The sequence below is a fragment of the Pongo pygmaeus genome, chromosome 7 (genome assembly GCF_028885625.2).
Source record: "Pongo pygmaeus isolate AG05252 chromosome 7, NHGRI_mPonPyg2-v2.0_pri, whole genome shotgun sequence".
NCBI lineage: Eukaryota > Metazoa > Chordata > Mammalia > Primates > Hominidae > Pongo > Pongo pygmaeus.
This window is the reverse complement of record NC_072380.2, coordinates 8,216,421-8,234,761: the sequence shown is the minus strand read 5'-3', so window position 1 is coordinate 8,234,761 and position 18,341 is coordinate 8,216,421. Positions and strand designations below refer to the sequence as shown.

Below are 18,341 nucleotides of genomic sequence, written 5' to 3'. Positions count from 1 at the left end.
TGTCATACTCCTGGTATCCTCCCTGCCCTTTAATTTTCTTGGCCCCAGGAAATGGAGTTATCTAATGGAGGGTTTGGAAAGAACTAACCAGGCATGCTGCTGAGTTAGCAACTCTTCAGCTCTACAGCTCCTCCTAGTGAGCCTACTTGTAGAAAGAAGGTCTTCTTTTCTACTTCTCTAGGGGCAGGGGGCAGTAGATGGGAGACCCACTTCAAGTGCTGGAATGACTGGAATGATCATGCGCCTAATTCTCAGGTGCAATGTTAGCAAGGTCACATGACTAGCAGGCTTTAACCCTTATTATCTAAGTAGGTCTCTATTAGTAATGAAAATGATATTTCTTCAGAACTGGATGAGGAAGAAGACTGACATTGCAGTTCAAATAATCAAAGACTGCCTACTGATACTTCATATTCTTATTGTTTTACATATTTAACATTTTTATATTTTTTCTTAGAAACTTATTTTTATAAGTACCTGTAGGGTATGAGATTCTTCTGTTATTTACTTTATTCTTATAGTTCTTAAGAGGCTTGCATGTGCATCAAGAAGAAATGCTCCAGGAGGCAGTCAGTGCATGTGGGATTAGGACAACATTTATTTCCAGTCAAGGAAGAATAAGAAATTGGGTTAAACAGGAGTCTGCAAAATTTATCCATCCATTCTGGAGTTCAAAGAGCTTAACGTTTGCTCCCACCTAAGGAGATTTTCCTTTGGGAACCGGAGTTGGATACGGCTCAAATATCCACCACCTTCTACAACATTTTTTTTCTTCATTACATATACCAATGGTATCATCTAGTGTGCTGCATAGTTTGTCTCTTCACACCCCTTTCAAAACAATACACTGTTTTTGTCCTGGAATAACGCCAGTCTTTCCTACACAGGAAGAGATTTAAGAACATCATTAATTCACTATTGAAAATATACATAAAACAATAAACCCCCAGAAGAATGGCTTTGGGATAGGAAAGAAAATATTGTCTGTATGAAAGGATCAGACCCGTAGACAGAAATTGTGCCTTTTTATGGGAAGGGAGCTAAGATTTTAGATTATATACACCTTGGAGGAAATAGGCCAATTTCTAAAATCCTTTAAAGGGATTGTCCTCCCCCAGCACAGTACATTTTGAAATGTGTGGGACCATTTGTTCTTGCCACCATGCCTAGGGAAGGTGTCTTTGGTATTTAGCAGATAGCACAGCATTGCTAAATTTTTCACCTAAGGAATTGTCTTGCACCAAACACCAACAATGCCACCAATAAGAAACAGTTTCAAAGGAAGTATGTGTCCCTCTAAATTCCCATCTCTGCATACATCATCCCTATCAAATGGTTCAGGTTCATATCTTTATCTCCTTTAATAGAAAGCCTATCAATCCTTTAGATTTTATCTAAAGTAATTTCCTCATTTCAGGACTATGTAAGAAATACCTTTCCTATTTTGCTCAATACCTCATAGATAGATGGAGGGATGGATGGATAGATAGATAGATAGATAGATAGACAGACAGATAGACACCTGGAGAGAATTACTCACAGAGCTAAAATGTATTTTCCCTTAAGTGTATCCAAGTGTTCCCTTAATTCATCTGGTTGTTGAGAAACATATTGCTAAGTGTGTGCTCTAATTCAGTAGTTCTCTCTATGCTTACTATCCTTTCTGTTGCCTTCTCAGCACAACCATAGTTTATTTTTCATACTGTATATCACTGCAGATGTTATATAAGAAAGACACTTTTGCTGATGTTCATTAACAGACATTAGTTCCTTAACCATCCTGTTAACACACTTGGATCTTATTTTGTTTTTACTGTCCTCTAATATACTACCTCTGGCTTCTTTGCTTCTGTAGATGAGTAACAGTTTGGTGGCCTTTTCAGCTCTCAATCTTTTTGTTGCTGTTTGTTATTGTTTTGTATTTAAACTAGGCTATCATTATTGTTTCTCTACTCTGTAGAAATAGATCCATAGCCAGAAAAACCAATGCAGCCTTTTGGAACTGAGTGCTCACAATCTATGCAAGTTTGTCTTCTACTCTTGTTAGAAGCTTCAACCTAGTGCAATCTGGTATTATACTCTACTATCAGACTAACAGTTCCTAAACTCAGGGTTTCAGTGCAGCAAGAGAATATCTTGATGCGGGAGTTGGGTAATATCTTGTAATATTCTCTCTTTTTTCCAAAACTATTGTGGAAGAGAAAGTGGCTGCCTTTCAGAGAGAGACCTGAAGTCTCCCCAGCCAGTTGTAGAAGGTGCTGGTTCAACTGCATTGTCTACACAGAACACAGGGTTCACGCTCAGAAGCATAGCAGACCTGTTGCTAGCCATTGGTCTTTTCGCCGATAACTTCATCCATACATTTAATGTCTGGCAACATTGTCAGATTTTTTAAATGAAGCTAAAATCAGGGGTTATTAGTACTGGGAAAGATATAGTAAGAGGCAGAGTATGGTATCAAGGAGGCCTATGCATGTGAACTTAGAGGCATCCATGCAAAATGAGGTGGAATGTGAATCTTCAGCTGAAGCCAAAAGAGTGAACTTCCTCTCAGTAGGACGCATAACCCACGATACTGTAAAGTTCATCCTAATGACACAGCATGTAGCCTAAGACAGTGCCAATTCCTCTATTTGGGAGATGTCCCTTGCTTCACTCAAAAGGAGTGGAACAGTTCGTCACTGGTAGGCCAGTGATGCGCTTCTTGCTACATGGGAAGCTTAATTTAAGGAGATATGCTTTGAGCATGAAGCCAAAGAGTTATAATCTCCCTTTTTACCGATGACAGTGACATGTCATCATGCCAAGGGCACTAGTATAAGTCAAAAAGATAAGATTAAATTACTTAATTCATATTCAGACTCATAATCCTCATTCATGAGGAAGGAAATTTCTTCCCAGATATTCATATTTATTTTCAGACTTATTGACAGAAGTATATACATATAGAGCAAAAGAAGAGAGGCACTCTCTAATACGCTTCAGAATTTATTTGACATGAATATGTTATAATGGTTATATCACATGGCAGTTGAGGAAAGGATGCATATTTAATAAGTGCCTTTGGAAACAATTTAGATGTTCACTTCATATTATATCACAACATTAATTTCTGTGGATGCAGTGAGAAGGACTTAGAATCACACTGGAAAAGACCCTTAATAGCGCATTCATCTACTTTCTAAAAGGATATAACATTCTTAGCATTAGAACTCATTGAGTCAGTAACTTTTAATTTTTTTTTTGGGTGATGTAGAGGATTTAAATGGAACAGGCTCTTCCTGGAACTTTATCAATCAAAAAATGGAAGTGAAGTTTCCTTTTCTCTACATAATGTGAGTTCAAGCTGCCTTCTGCTCCTGTCCAATGTCGTGTATTTAGATATTATGTTATTCTCCACAGTCAGTGTAAGAAGAATGCTATAATTTTCTTAATTCTCAGAGAGCTAATGCAACAATCCAAGATTTATGACATTCTAACCTCCTTAGACTCATATTCCCAGCATATATATGTGTGTTTGTGTGTATATATAAATCTATATGAGCTATTCCAATTTTTTGTAGGATACCATGGATTCTTTTTGGAATAAATATAAGGATATATAAAAACATATATTCAAGTAGCTATAACTTAATATTCATCAGACATTTAGCTGATAAACTAATATTTCAGATTATGTAGTTTCTTTGGAGAAATTTTTTCATGAAAACAATAACTTTTTTACTTAATTGGATATTTTTGGTGTAAAAATGTCTTTAACAAAACTCTTCATGATCTAGCCACTCAATTTTTCTTAAAAGAATTTTATGAGATAAAAGTTATATAGGAGTTATAAAATTTCTAAGATTATCAGAATGCTTCTAGACACCTGATACATTCTACATACCCAACAGTCACAGCAGAGATTAAGATCAGAATTTTTGGAGTGCGGTATTATTAAATTGTATAGACAGCTCAGCAATTAACTATTCAGTACTAAGAGACCACACAAAACTGATAATGAAATTCCTATTTTTTGACCTGAGTGTTCTGGGTCCCACTTCATAATGTGTCCAAGAACATCTCAATATGCACAAGTAAGGTATTTTGACCTTTATATATGGTTTTAATATCCTCTGATCACAAGAAATTTGGCTATTCAAAAGTGATTCCCTCCTGTGCAGAATTATATTACCTTCATTTAGTCCTTCTTCGTGGTATAACTGATTTGGAAGGAACAAAGAAGGGCTGATATATGCATTCCTGCAGGAAGATGTCATGGCTTGAAAGACAGGCCTCTGAAGGATTCTTGTCATATTTTTGGGGAGATTAACTCAGCTTTCAACCTCTAATAACCTCTTGTTCATCTTTTATTTTATTGTGGTAATAACACTTAAAGTGAGATCTACCTTCTTAAGAAATTTTTAAGTGCTATAGGTATAATACTGTATAGTTGATATTTAGAGCTTATTCATCTAATAAAACTGAAAACTTTTACTCATTAAATAGCAACTTCCTATTTCCTCCTCCCTCCCCAGTCCCTGGAAACCACCATTCTGCTACCTCTTTCCATGAGTTTGACTATTTTAGGCACTTCATATAAGTGGAATCATGCAGTATTTGTCTTCTGTGACTGGCTTATCTCATTTAGCATAATGTCCTCCAGGTTCATCCATGTTGTCACATATAGCAGAAAACCTCCTTAGTTTCCTCAATCTATAATTAGAAGATTTTGAGGAAAAAGTCTGGCAGAAATCAGAGTTATCATTTTTGTATGCATATCTACACCTATGGATTGATTAAAAACCACATTGACCCAGATTAAAGAGATTGGCTTTTAGCTGCAATATTGCTACTACCTATGTGATCAGAGTAAAATCACATTCTTTATCTGTACATGGGTTTTGTTTTCTAAAATAAAAACAATTGCCACTAAATTTTATTTTAATTTCAAATTATTACCATCATATAATTTCATATCAGATGTCACTACAAGTGTATCTGACCTCAATTGTATCTTCTGACCAAAGCTGAGAACCAAATAGAATTGCATAAGCTCCTTCAGAAGGAGGCAATCATATGTGAGGTGGATCTCAACATGTCCACAGATTAGGTAAAGATCAAACAATTGAGTAGCTTTGATTGCACTTAAAAGAATCTCAGAACTGGAACAAAACAAGAGTGATCTCTCTCACCATCCTAATCAACATAGTACTGGAAATATGAGCCAGACCAATCAGCTTTTTGAAATAAAAGGTATCCAAATAGGAAAAGAAGAAATCAAATTACCTCTTTTTATTGATGATATTATTCTGCACTTAAGAAACCCTAAAGATTCTTTCAAAGCCTCCTGGACCTGATAGACAACTTTAGTAAAATTTCAGGATGCAAAATCAATGCACAAGATCAGTAGCCTTTCTATACACCAATAATGTTCAACCCGAGAGCCAAGTCAAGAATGCAATCCCATTTACAATAGCCACACAAAAAATTAAATATCCATGAATACATTTAACCAAGGAGGTGAAAGATCTCTACAAGTGACACTACAAATCACTACTGAAAGAAATCACAGATGACACTAATAGAAAAATATTCCCTGCTGTGGATCGGAAGAATCAATATTGTGAAAATGGCCATATTGCCCAAAGCAATTTATAGATTCAGTGCTATTCCTATCAAACTACCAATGACATTTTTCACAGAATAGAAAAAACTATTCTAAAATTCATATGAAATCATAAAACAACTCAGACAACCAAAATAATCCTGAGGAAAAAGAACAACACTGGATGCATCATCCTACTTGACTTCAAATTATACTATAAGGCTACAGTAACTAAAACGGCATGGGACTGGTACAAAAGCAGACACATGAACCACTGGAACAGAATGGAGAACCCAGAAATAAAGCTGCACATTTATAACTATCTTCTCTTTGACACAGTTGACAAAAATAACAACGGGAAAAGGACTCCCTGTTCAATAAATGGTGCTGGGATAGCTAGCCAGCCATAAGCAGAAGAATAAAACTGGATGCCTATCTTTCACCATATACAAAAAATTAACTCATGATGGATTAAGTATTTAAATGTAAGACCTCAAACTATAAGAATCCTAGAAGAAAACCTAAGAAACACCATTCTAGATATTGGCCTTGGGGAATAATTTATGACTAAGTACTCAAAAGCAATTGCAACAAAAACAAAAGTTGACAAGTAGAGCTGAATTAAACTAAAGAACTTCTGCAGAGAAAAAGAAACTATTAACAGGGTAAACAGAAAACAACAGAATGGGAAAAAATATTTGCTAACTATGCATCTGACACAAATTTAATATCTGGAATCTACAGGGAATTTAAATCAACAAGCAAAAAACAAATAAAGTGGGGAAAAGACATGAAAAACATGAACAGATTCTTCTCAAAAGAAGACAGAATCAGCCAGCAAACATGAAAAATAGCTCAACATCACTAATCACTAGAGAAATGCAAATCAAAACCACAATGAGAACTATCTTACACCAATGAGAATGGCTATTTTTAAAAAGTCAAAAAATAACAGAAATGCAGATGAGGCTGTGGAGAAAAGGAGTGCTTATACACTGTTGGTGGAAATGTAAATTAGTTCAGCCACTGTGGAAAGCAGTCTGAAGATTTCTCAAAGAACTTAAAACAGAGCTACCATTCCACCCAGCAATTCCATTACTGGGTATATCATCCAAAAGAAAACAAACAATTCTACCCAAAACATACCTGCACTCCTATGTTCATCACAGAACTACTCACAATAGTAAAGACAAAGAATCAACCCAGGTGCTCATCAATGGTGGACTTGATAAAGAAAATGTGGTACATATAGACCATGGAATACTATGAAGCCATAAAAAAGAACAAAATCATGTCCTTTGTAGCAACATGGATGCAGCTGGAGGACTGCAAATTAATGCAGAAATATAAAACCAAATACTGCATGTTCTCACTTATAAGTGGGAGTTAACATTGGATACTCATGGACATAAAGATGGGACATTGGAGACCACTAGAGTGGGGAGGGAGGAAAACAAGGATTGAAAACCTATTTGGTACTATGCTCACTACTTGAGTGATGGGATTACCATCATGCCCCAAACCTCACATCACAAAATATACCAACATAACAAACCTGCACGTGCACCCCCTGAATCTACAATATAAGTTGAAATTATTTAAAAAATAATCTCAGAGATAAAGGGAGGAATAGATCTTTGTTCATTGACCACACACTTTATTTTGGGGGATATGAACATCCCACTATTAACAGTGGAGATAATAATTTTATCATATCTTACCAGGATCTGGATGAAACACCCTGAAGATGTTTGATTCTACATTCCCTTTTCAGTTTGATTCTACATTTCAATATTTAAACTTCTGAATCATGGACCCTAAGGATGCAACTAAGAGTCTTGTCTTATGCTTAAAATTTTACCATTAAAGCTTCATACCACTGTTTATTCTTTTCCAAATTCCCTTTCTCCCAAATTTCTATTGGTCTTTTATAATTTGATGCAAAATTTTCTTGTTGAACTCTGTCTTATTTGCCTAACTGCTACCCTTCACAAATATTCCTCACCAACAGACTCTACATCACTTCCATTCACTGCCGAGTCTGAACCAAGAACTGTCATCTTCACTCTCCTTTTTGGAGAGTGAAGCCTTGATGACAGCTGTTTGCTTTATTTACTAACCTTTAAATCACATATCAGAGCTTCTATACCCCTAACTCTATTTCAGCCCCATTTTCTAATTATCGAGCCCTTGAACCCCCATTTTCTGTTGAAAGAACTCCTTGTCCTGCTTCTCAATTGTGGCCTCATTAGTACCAAAGAAGATAAACATGTTGGATTTCTGAATTCCTAAGGCTGTGAATTGGGGTCTGAGTTAGGATGGCCACAGTGTAATTATCTCAGTAGACCTCCTCTGGTCTAGGTGTCCCAATAGACTTCTACAATCATTCATCATCTTACCTTTTGGTATTAAAGTCACAAAGAGGAGGAGAACAGAAATAAGGGAATGGAGTTTCATGGTTGAGTGCCCAATAGAGAGGTGAGTGATCAGGGCTGGTGGAACACAGGGGCTTTTATTTAATTCTGGGGGCCTGAGGTTCCTCTTGGTCAGTGAAGCTTAACAGAAAGGAAACAAAACAGCTTCCGTTGGAATATTTCCAAACTCTAGAGTCTCTAAATTTGGTGACAAATTAACCTAATTGTAGGAAACCAGATGGCTAACCCTTTCCTTTTTCTATGGCTCTCAATTTCACCAGAGGTTAATTCATACCTTTAGTTAATATTCTTCCTTGAATGGGGCCAAGAAGTAAGGCCATGTGAGTACAGAACATCCTTATTGCAAAAGTCCTAGGGCTTGTAAGGGAGTATTTCCATAATACACTGTTTTTTTTTTACAAGAGGGGCAAGAGTATTGTCTAAGATCCATTTATGAAAAGCTATGTTTTTTTTTTTTTTTTTTACTAAGTTAGTCCTTAAAAGAGAGGCTGTCACTTGTGTGAGGTGTTCTTTTTTTTTTTTTTTTTTGAGACGGAGTCTCGCTCTGTCGCCCAGGCTGCAGGCTGGAGTGCGGTGGCGCGATCTCGGCTCACTGCAAGCTCCGCTTCCCAGGTTGACGCCATTCTCCTACCTCAGCCTCCCCAGTAGCTGGGACTACAGGCGCCCGCCACCACAGCTGGCTAATTTTTTGTATTTTTAGTAGAGACAGGGTTTCACCGTGTTAGCCAGGATGGTCCCGATCTCCTGACCTCGTGATCCGCCCGCCTCGGACTCCCAAAGTGCTGGGATTACAGGCGTGAGCCACTGCGCCCGGCCCTGAGGTGTTCTTAATCACATCTGAAAGGTGGATACATTTAATTCATATTGAAAGCAAATATTTTTCATCGTTATTGATCCTTCGTATAATTATCTTATACAAAAAGACAAGTAAGATCAGGAGAGTTGAAAGATAAAAGAGTAAAGTGCGCATCTCCTGTCAAAAGACTGTGAGCCTATAGCTTAAAGAGATTCCCCTAACCTTTCACCCTAACCCACCACATAGCTACAAAATATCGAAAGCTTAAGAGCATGCCTTTAATCAAGAATCAATGGATGAAAATCCGACTTACCCAAAACAAATTTACCTTCTGTTCAATTCCTTATTGGCATATTTCCCTGAATTGATATTTTTTTTAATTTGTAAACTTTCATATATGGTATCAGTCTTTTTTGAAAAATTCTAGATACATATTATGTATAACTTTTATATAGCTTTTATTTGACTACTTTTGATCATTTTCATGTTAGCTGATGTATTTATGAGCATTTGCTAATTTATTTCTTCATTAATAATTTATGCCTTAATAATTTCAGGTTTGCATAAATGTTCCAAAAGGCTAATATTTAAAATATTTTTTGAAAAGTAGAACAAAGCCAGAGAATTTAGACTACCTTGTTTCAAGACAAAGCTACAATAATGAAGACACTGTGATACTGGAATAAGGACAGACATATAGTTCAACAGAACATAATAGAGAGTCAAGGATAAGACCATCATATGAATGGTCTGTATATGGGTAAGACCATACACATTTATCCATGCTCAATGATTTTGACAAAGGTGCTAAGTCTTTTTTTTTTTTTTTTTTACTGCCCTCAGTCTTGTTTATGTAACTCATTCAAGTGGTTCTTGTGCAGGTTTGTTACACAGATAAATTGTGTGTCCTGGGGGTTTAGTATACAGATAATTTTCCCAAGTATTCAGCATGTTACACAATAGGTAGTTTTTCTATCCTCACCCTCCTCCAACCCTCCACACCCAGGTAGGCCTTAGTGTCTGTTGTTCCCTTCTTTGCGTCCATGTGTATTCAGTGTTTAGCTTCCACTTTTTTTTTCTTTTTTTTTTTTTTTCAGACAGAGTCTTGCTCTGTTGCCCAGGCTGGAGGCCAGTGGCATGATCTCGGCTCACTGCAACCTCCACCTCCCAGGTCCAAGTGATTCTCCTGCCTCAGCCTCCTGAGTAGCTGGGACTACAGGTGTGTGCCACCATGCACAGCTAAGGTTTTGTATTTTTAGTAGAGACAAGGTTTCACCATGTTAGCCAGGATGGTCTCAATCTGCTGACCTTGTGATCTGCCTGCCTCAGCCTCTCAATAGATTCCCCTTTTAAGTAAGAATATATGGTATTTGTCTTTCTGTTTCTGTGTTAATTTGGTTAGAATAATGGCGTCCAGCTGCATCCATGCTGCTGCAAAGGACATGATTTTTTCTTTTTCATGGCTGCATAGTATTCCATGGCACATATATGCCACATTTTCTTTATCTAGTCCACTGTTGATGGGCATCTAGGTTGATTCCATGTCTTTACTATTGTGAATAATGCTGCAATGAACATACACATGCATGTATCTTTATGGTGGAATAATTGATATTCCTTTAGATATATACTAAATAATGGGATTGCTGTGTCAAATAGTGCTTCTATTTTAAGTGTTTTCAGAAATCTTCAGACTACTTTCCACTATAGTTGAACTAATTTATATTTCCACTAGCAGTGTATAAGCATTCCCTTTTCTCCAAAGCCTCACCAGGGTCTGTTATTTTTTGACTTTTAGTAATATCTATTCTGACTGGTGTGAGAGGGGATCTTATTGTGGTTTTGATTTACATTTCTCTAGTTATTAGTGATACTGGGCATTTTAAAAAATATGTTGGGTGTCTCTTTGGATGTCTGCTTTTGAGAACTGTCCATGTTTTCCAAATTTTTAAATAAAGGTTTTAGTTTTTGCTTGTTGATTTAAATTCCTTATAGATTCTGGATATCAGACTTTTGTCAGATGCATGGTTTGCAAATATTTTCTCCCATTCTGTAGTTTGCTGTTTACTCTGTTAATAGTTTTTTTTTTTCTCTGCAGAAGCTCTTTAGTTTAATTCAGCTCCACTTGTCAATTTTTGTTTTTGTTACAGTGCTTTTGAGGACCTAGTCATGCATTATTTCCCAAGGCCAATGTCTAACATGATGTTTCCTAGATTTTCTTCTAGAATTCTTATAGTTTGAGGTCTAACATTGAAATCTTTAATCCATCTTGAGTTAGTTTTTTGTATATGGTGAAAGGTAGGCATTCAGTTTCATCCTTCTACATATGGCTAGCCAGCTATCTCAGCACCATTTATTGAACAGGGAGTCTTTTCCCCATTTTTTATTTTTGTCAACTTTGTCAAAGAGCAGATGGTTATAGGTGTGCAGCTTTATTTCTGTGTTACAGCAATCTTTATCTCTGGAATACAGATTCTGTTCTGCTGGTCCATGTGTCTGCTTTTGTACCAGTCCCACGTTGTTTTGGTTCTGCAGCTTTGTCATATAGTTTGAAGTCAGGTAGTGTGATGCCTCCAGTGTTGTTCTCTTTTGCTTAGGATTACTTTCACTCATCAGACTCTTTTTTTTTTTGGTCTCATATGAATTTTAAAATAGATTTTCTAACCCTGTAAACATGTCATTGATAGTTTGATAGGAATAGCACTGAATCTGTAAATTGCTTTGAGCAGTATGGCCATTTTAAGAATATTGATTCTTCCTATCCATGAGCATAGAACGTTTTTTCATTTGTTTGTGTCATCCCTGATTTCTTTCAGCATTGTTTTATAATTCTCATTTTTAGATCTTTCATCCTCCTGGTTATCTGTATTCCTAGGTATTTTTATTTTTTCTTCCAGCTATTAGGAATGGGATTTTGTTCTTGGTGTGGCCCACAGCTTGGTGTATAGAAATGATATTGATTTTTTATACATTGATTTTGCATCCTGAAACTTTACTGATTATCAGGTCTATGGCCTTTGGGCAGAGACTGTGGAATTTTCTCATTATAGAGTCATATCATCTGTGAAGAGATACAGTTTGACTTCCTCTCTTTCCAGTTGGATGCCTTTTATTTCTTTCTCTTACCTGATTGCTCTGGCTAAGATTTCCAGTCTTTCAACTAGTGGTTCTGGGGAGGGAGATACAAACAGAAGTCATATAACCTTTTATTATGTAGCCTGAGAAGTCAGAAAGCATCATCTGCACTGTATTTATTAGTTAAGGCAGTTACAAAGGTTTGCCTCAGATCAAGCAGAGGGAACATAGACTTCACCTCTCAGTGGAGGAGTATCTATGTTACATTATAAAAAGATCTTGTGGGATGGAATATTTATTTTTAGAAAACTACAATTTTTGGAAACGCATTTTTGAAAAACACAGTGTGCCACTGTACCTATATATTTTTTTCAGTTTCAAAAATGTCAATTTTATGTGGTTCAATCCATTATGCTCTTGACTAAAATTGCCAGAGTTTTATTGTCCTTCATTTTTAATATTGGGAATTGTTGTGACTAATAATAATAGTATAATGAATAAATTATACTATACAAATAAATTTGTACCATATAATGAATAAATTATATGATAGAATTGGTATAATAAAAAGGTTGTGTTGTAGTGACATCAGCAAAAATGGAATAAAAATGTTCAAAATTTTATCTCTTTATAAAATATACTAAAAAACTGGCAACAACTGTCAAAATAAAGCTTTTTAGAACTCTGAAAACTTACCTAAGGTTTTCAGCAATCTAGGGAGTGCTAATTCTATCAAAATATCTGGTCTCAGTAAGAACATCGACTTGTGGTTTTTAAGTTACCCTGTTTCCATTATTCACAGAGAAGCAGCAGGCTTGAAAATAATGCCCAGACTCTTAATACCAATGCCAGAAGAAACAGAATGGACCTCATTCATGAGAAATTGATCTGCCTGTTGACTCCTGGAATACATTCTCAAAAGCCTTGTTTTTTCACCTAATCTGGACCTCATGCAGTGGTAAAGCTGCTACTTGGTGTGGGGGGGTGTTAGAAAACATTTACAGAAAAACATTATAAATACTGCTGCCTGAACACTGGGGAAAACAATAGACTAAACAAAAATCTTGAGAGAAAGTACTGAAAATGAGATGCTTTAGGGAATATGGGCTTTGAAAAGCTTCAACATATTTCTGAGAATTTGCAAAACTGTGTATGTCAAGGCTGTATGCATGTTCAGTAAAAACCTGGGAAATTTCTACCTTCTCTGTACAAGCAGAAAGTGTAGGCCAAGGCAGAGTTGTAAAGTGTCTGGCTGAGTGTTGAAAGCAGGGCCCAACACATACACAAAGCCCCTCTGCAAGTTCCAAACACATACAGAAATCTTTGTCAAATTATTAGCTGACCTCTAAGCTAATGGAAAAAATATTTTAATCGACATAGGTGACAAAAAATAGAGACCACAAAGTTTATTCAGAAAAGATACCAAACAAACAAATAACTACAATGAGGAGTACAACGTCGGGAGGAGGGAGAATCTTATTTCTAGAGTGGCCACATTATCATGTTTAAAATGTCTGGTATTAAAAAAAAGTATGGGACATGCAAAATAAAAAACCCAAGAAATTATGGCACATGGAAAAGAAAAAATGCAGTTAATAAAAACTACCCCTGAAGAGATCCAGACACTGGCCTTAATAGAAACAGACTTTAAATCAACTATTTTAGATATGTTTAAAGAGCTAAAGGAAACGACATCTAAGGAACTAAAGAGAAACATGAGAAAGATATCTCACATAAATAGAGGATATCAATAAGAGACAATTTTTTTAAAAAAACATGAGTATGATATCTCACAAAATAGAGACTATCAATAATTTTTTTAAAAAAAACATTATTTATTTTATAATGTTCTTTTAAAAAGAAACCAAATAGAAATTCTGGAGTAGAAAGATAAAATAATGGAAATGAAAAATTCTCTAGAGGGCTAAACAGCAGATTTGAGGAGGTACAAAAAAACAGTGAACATGAAAATAGGTCAATCGAGATTATCCAGTTAGAGAAAATCTCAGTTAGAGAAAAGAATGAAGAATAATAAATGGAGCCTAATAGACCTGTGGAACACCATCAAGATATCAACATATGCATAATGGAAGTTCCAAAAAGAAAAGAGAGAGAGAAAGGTACAGAAAATATATTTGAAGATGTAATTGTCTAATAATTACCAAATTTTATGAAAAATGTAATCTACATATACAATAAGCTGAATGTACTCTAGATGGATAAACTCAAAGAGACCACCTGAAGACATATCGTAACAAATGGCTCAAATCCAAAGCCAAAGAGTAAATCTTGAAAACAGTAGGAGAGAAGAGACTTATCATTTATAGTAGTTCCTTCTTATCCATGAGGGATACATTTCAAAACTCCTAGTGAATGCCTGAAACCATGGATAGTATTGAATCATACACATATTATGTTTTTAAATACATACTTATAATAACATTTAATCAAAGTTTAAAATTTGATAATTTTAATATATAAATTAGGGGGAGTACTCTTGCCTTTTGGGGCCATTATTAAGTAAAATTAGGGTTACTTGAATACAGGACTGTGACAGTGTGACAGTCAACCTGATAACCAGGACAGGTGCTAATTGACTAATGGGTCAGTAGCATATACAGGATGAATATTCTGGACAAAGGAATGGTTCACATCCCAAGTGGGATGAAGCCAGAAAGCATGAGATTTCATCATGCTACTCGAATGGCATGCAACTGAAAATTGTTTATTTCTGAAATTTTCCATTTCATATTTTCAGGCAAAAGTTGACTATAGGTAACTGAAGCCATGGAAAGGAAAATTGCAGATAAGGGGAGATTAGTTATTAGTGATTCACAGTAAATTTACAGCTGACCTCTTTTAAGAATGCAGTGGGATGATAAAAAATTCTACAAGGAGTTATTTGGGCTGAAATGAAGGAACATTATATAGTAATTTCAAACACATAAAGGAGTAAAAATGCTGGTGTGTGTGTGTGTGTATCTTTAATAAAGGTAACTTTAGTATATATAAGCAATATCCTCTTTTCTTCTGATTTAAAAACAACTGCACATCACATGGCAGCATTACTCACAGTACCCAAGATATTGACCTAAGTGGTTATGAACAGATGGATAAAGGAATTACATACATAATAAAATATCACTTAGTTTTATAAAGAAGTTTCTTTCATTTGCATCAACACGGATGAACCTAGAAGACATTATGCTAATAATAAATCAGGCACAGAAAGAAAAATACTGCATTATCTCATTTATAGGTAGACCCTAAACAAAAAAGCCCCACAAAAGCCCTAAGAAATAGAAAGGTTAGAAAGAGGTGGGAGGTGTGTGGAAGATGGAAGATGAAAGCCAAAGTGTACAAGTTTCAGCTATATAAAATAAATAAGCTTAGAGATCTCATGTACAACACAAGAGCTGTAGTTAATAATGTATCATACTCCAGAAATTTGCCCAGAATAGATTTTAGATACTTTTACCACAAAAAAAGTAACTATGTGAAATGATGGATATGTTAATTTGCTTGATTATGCAATCATTGCACTACATATATATGTATATGTATATATATACACACATAATATTGTATGTCTTAAATACAATAAAAAGAAAGTCAATGCATAAGGCAATAAATATAAACCTATGTTGACCATCATATAATGTATAAAGATGTGATTTAAGTTGGGCCCGGTTGCTCACACCTGTAATCCCAGCACTTTGGGAGGCCGAGGCGGGCGGATCACCTGAGGTCAGGAGTTCGAGAGCAGCCTGACCAACGTGGAGAAATCCCACGTCTACCAAAAATACAAAATTAGCTGGGCATGGTGGCCCATGCCTGTAATCCCAGCAAAAAAAAGCAGGGGTTGCAATCCTAGTCCCTGACAAAACAGAGTTTAAACCAACAAAGATAAAAAAAAGACAAACAAGAGTATTACATAATAATAAAGGGATCAATTCAACAAGAAGAGCTAACTATCCTAAATATATATGCACCCAATACAGGAGCACCTAGATTCATAAAACAAATTCTTAGACACCTACAAAGAGACTCAGACTCCTGCAAAATAATGGAAGACTTTAACACCCCACTGTCAATATTAGATCAACAAGACAGAAAATTAACAAATATATGCAGGACTTGAACTCAGCTCTGGATCAAGTGGACTTAATAGACATCTACAGAACTCTCCACCCCAAATCAACAGAATATATATTCTAATCAGTGCTACATGACACATATTCTAAAATCGACTGCATAGTTGGAAGTAAAACACTAGTCAGAAAATGCAAAAGAACTGAAAATATAACAAACGGTCTCTCAGACCACAGTGCATTCAAATTAGAACTCAGGATGAAGAAACTCACTCAAAACCACACAACTACATGGAAATTGAACAACCTGCTCCTGAATGACTCCTGGGTAAATAATGAAGTTAAGGCAGAAGTCAAGAAGTTATTTGAAACCAATGAGAACAAAGACAACGTACCAGAACCTCTGGGACACAGGTAAAGCAGTGTTGAGGGAAATTTATAGCACTAAATGCCCACGTCAGAAAGCTGGAAAGATCTCAAAAATGACACCCTAACATCACAATTAGAAGAGCTAGAGAAGCAACAGCAAACAAATCCAAAAGCTAGCAGAAGGCAAGAAATAACTAAGATCAGAGCAGAACTGAAGGAGATAGAGATACAAAAAAACCTTTCAAGAAATCAATTAATCTACAAGATGATTTCTTGAAGAAATTAACAAAATAGACCACTAGCTAGACTAATAAAGAAGAAAAGAGAGGAGAATCAAATAGACACAATAAAAATGATAAAGGGGATATCACCACTGACCCAATAGAAATACAAACTGTCACTAGAGAATACTATAAATACCTCTATGCAAATAAACTAGAAAACCTAGAAGAAATGGATAAATTCCTGGACATATACACCCTCTCAAGACTAAACCAGGAAGAAGGTGAATCCCTGAATAGACCGATAAGAAGCTGTGAAATTGAGACAGTAATTAATAGTCTACCACCCAAAAAAAGTCCAGCACCAGACTGATTCAGAGCTGAATTCTACCAGAGATAGAAAACCAGCACAAGACAAGGATGCCCTCTCTCACCGCTCCTATTCAACATAGTATTGGAATTTCTGGCCAGGGCAGTCAGGCAAGAGAAAGAAATAAAAAGTATTCAAATAGGAAGAGAGGAAGTCAAATTGTCTCTGTTTGCAGATGATGTGATTCCCTATATAATAAATGGTGATGGGAAAACTGGCTAGCCATATTCAGAAAATTAAAACTGGACCCCTTCCTTACACCTTAAACAAAATTTAACTGATGATGGATTAAAGACTTAAATGTAAAACCCAAAACCATAAAAATTCTAGGAGAAAACCTAGGCAATACCATTCAGGACATAGGCATGGGCTAACACTTCATGATGAAAATGCCAAAAGCATTTGCAACAAAAGTAAAAATTGACAAATGGGATCTAATTAAGCTAAAGAGCTTCTGCACAGCAAAAGAAACTATCATCAGAGTGAACAGGAAACCTACAGAATGGGAGAAAATTTTTGCAATCTACCCATCTGACAAAGGCCTAATATCCAGAATCTACAAGGAGCTTAAACAAATTTACAAGAAGAAACAACCCCATTAAAAAGTGGGCAAAGAATATGAACAGACACTTCTCAAAAGAAGATATTTATGTGGCTAACAAACATATAAAAAAAAAGCTCAACCTCACTGATTATTAAAGAAATGCAACTCAAAACCACAATGAGATACTATCTCATGCCAGTCAGAATGGTTATTATTAAAAAGTCAAGAAGCAATAGATGCTGGTGATGCTCTGGAGAAATAGGAATGCTCTTACACCATTGGTGGGATTGTAAATCAGATCAACTATTGTAGAAGACAGTGTGGCGATTCTTCAAGGATCTAGAACCAGAAATACCATTTGTCACAGCAATCCCATTACTGGGAATATACCCAAAGGAATCATAAATCATTCTACTGTAAAGACACAGGCACATGTATGCTTATTACAGCACTATTTACAATAGCAAAGACATGTAACCAACCCAAATGCCTATCAGTGATAGACTGGTAAAGAAAATGTGGTAAAAATACACCATGGAATACTATGCAGCCATAAAAAGGAAAGAGATCATGCCCTTTGCAGATACATGGATGAAGCTGGAAGCCATCATCCTCAGCAAACTAACACAGGAACAGAAAAACTAACACCACATGTTCTCACTCATAAGTGGGAGTTGAACAATGAGAACACATGGACACAGGAAGGGGAACAACACACACCAGGGCCAGTCAGGGGATGGGGGCGCTAGGGGAGGGAGAGCATTAGGATAAAAAGCTCATGCATGTGGAGCTTAAAACCTAAATGAGGGGTTGGTAGGAGCAGCAAACCACCAGGCACAGGTAAACCCTGCAA

General features: G+C 36.0%; 1 pseudogene; it reads right to left on the bottom strand.

Moving 5' to 3' along the window:
- Positions 1 to 697: 697 nt before the first annotated feature.
- On the bottom strand, positions 698 to 8,044 carry LOC129043230 (beta-defensin 130B-like; annotated as a pseudogene).
- Between the last annotated feature and the right edge of the window lie 10,297 nt (positions 8,045 to 18,341).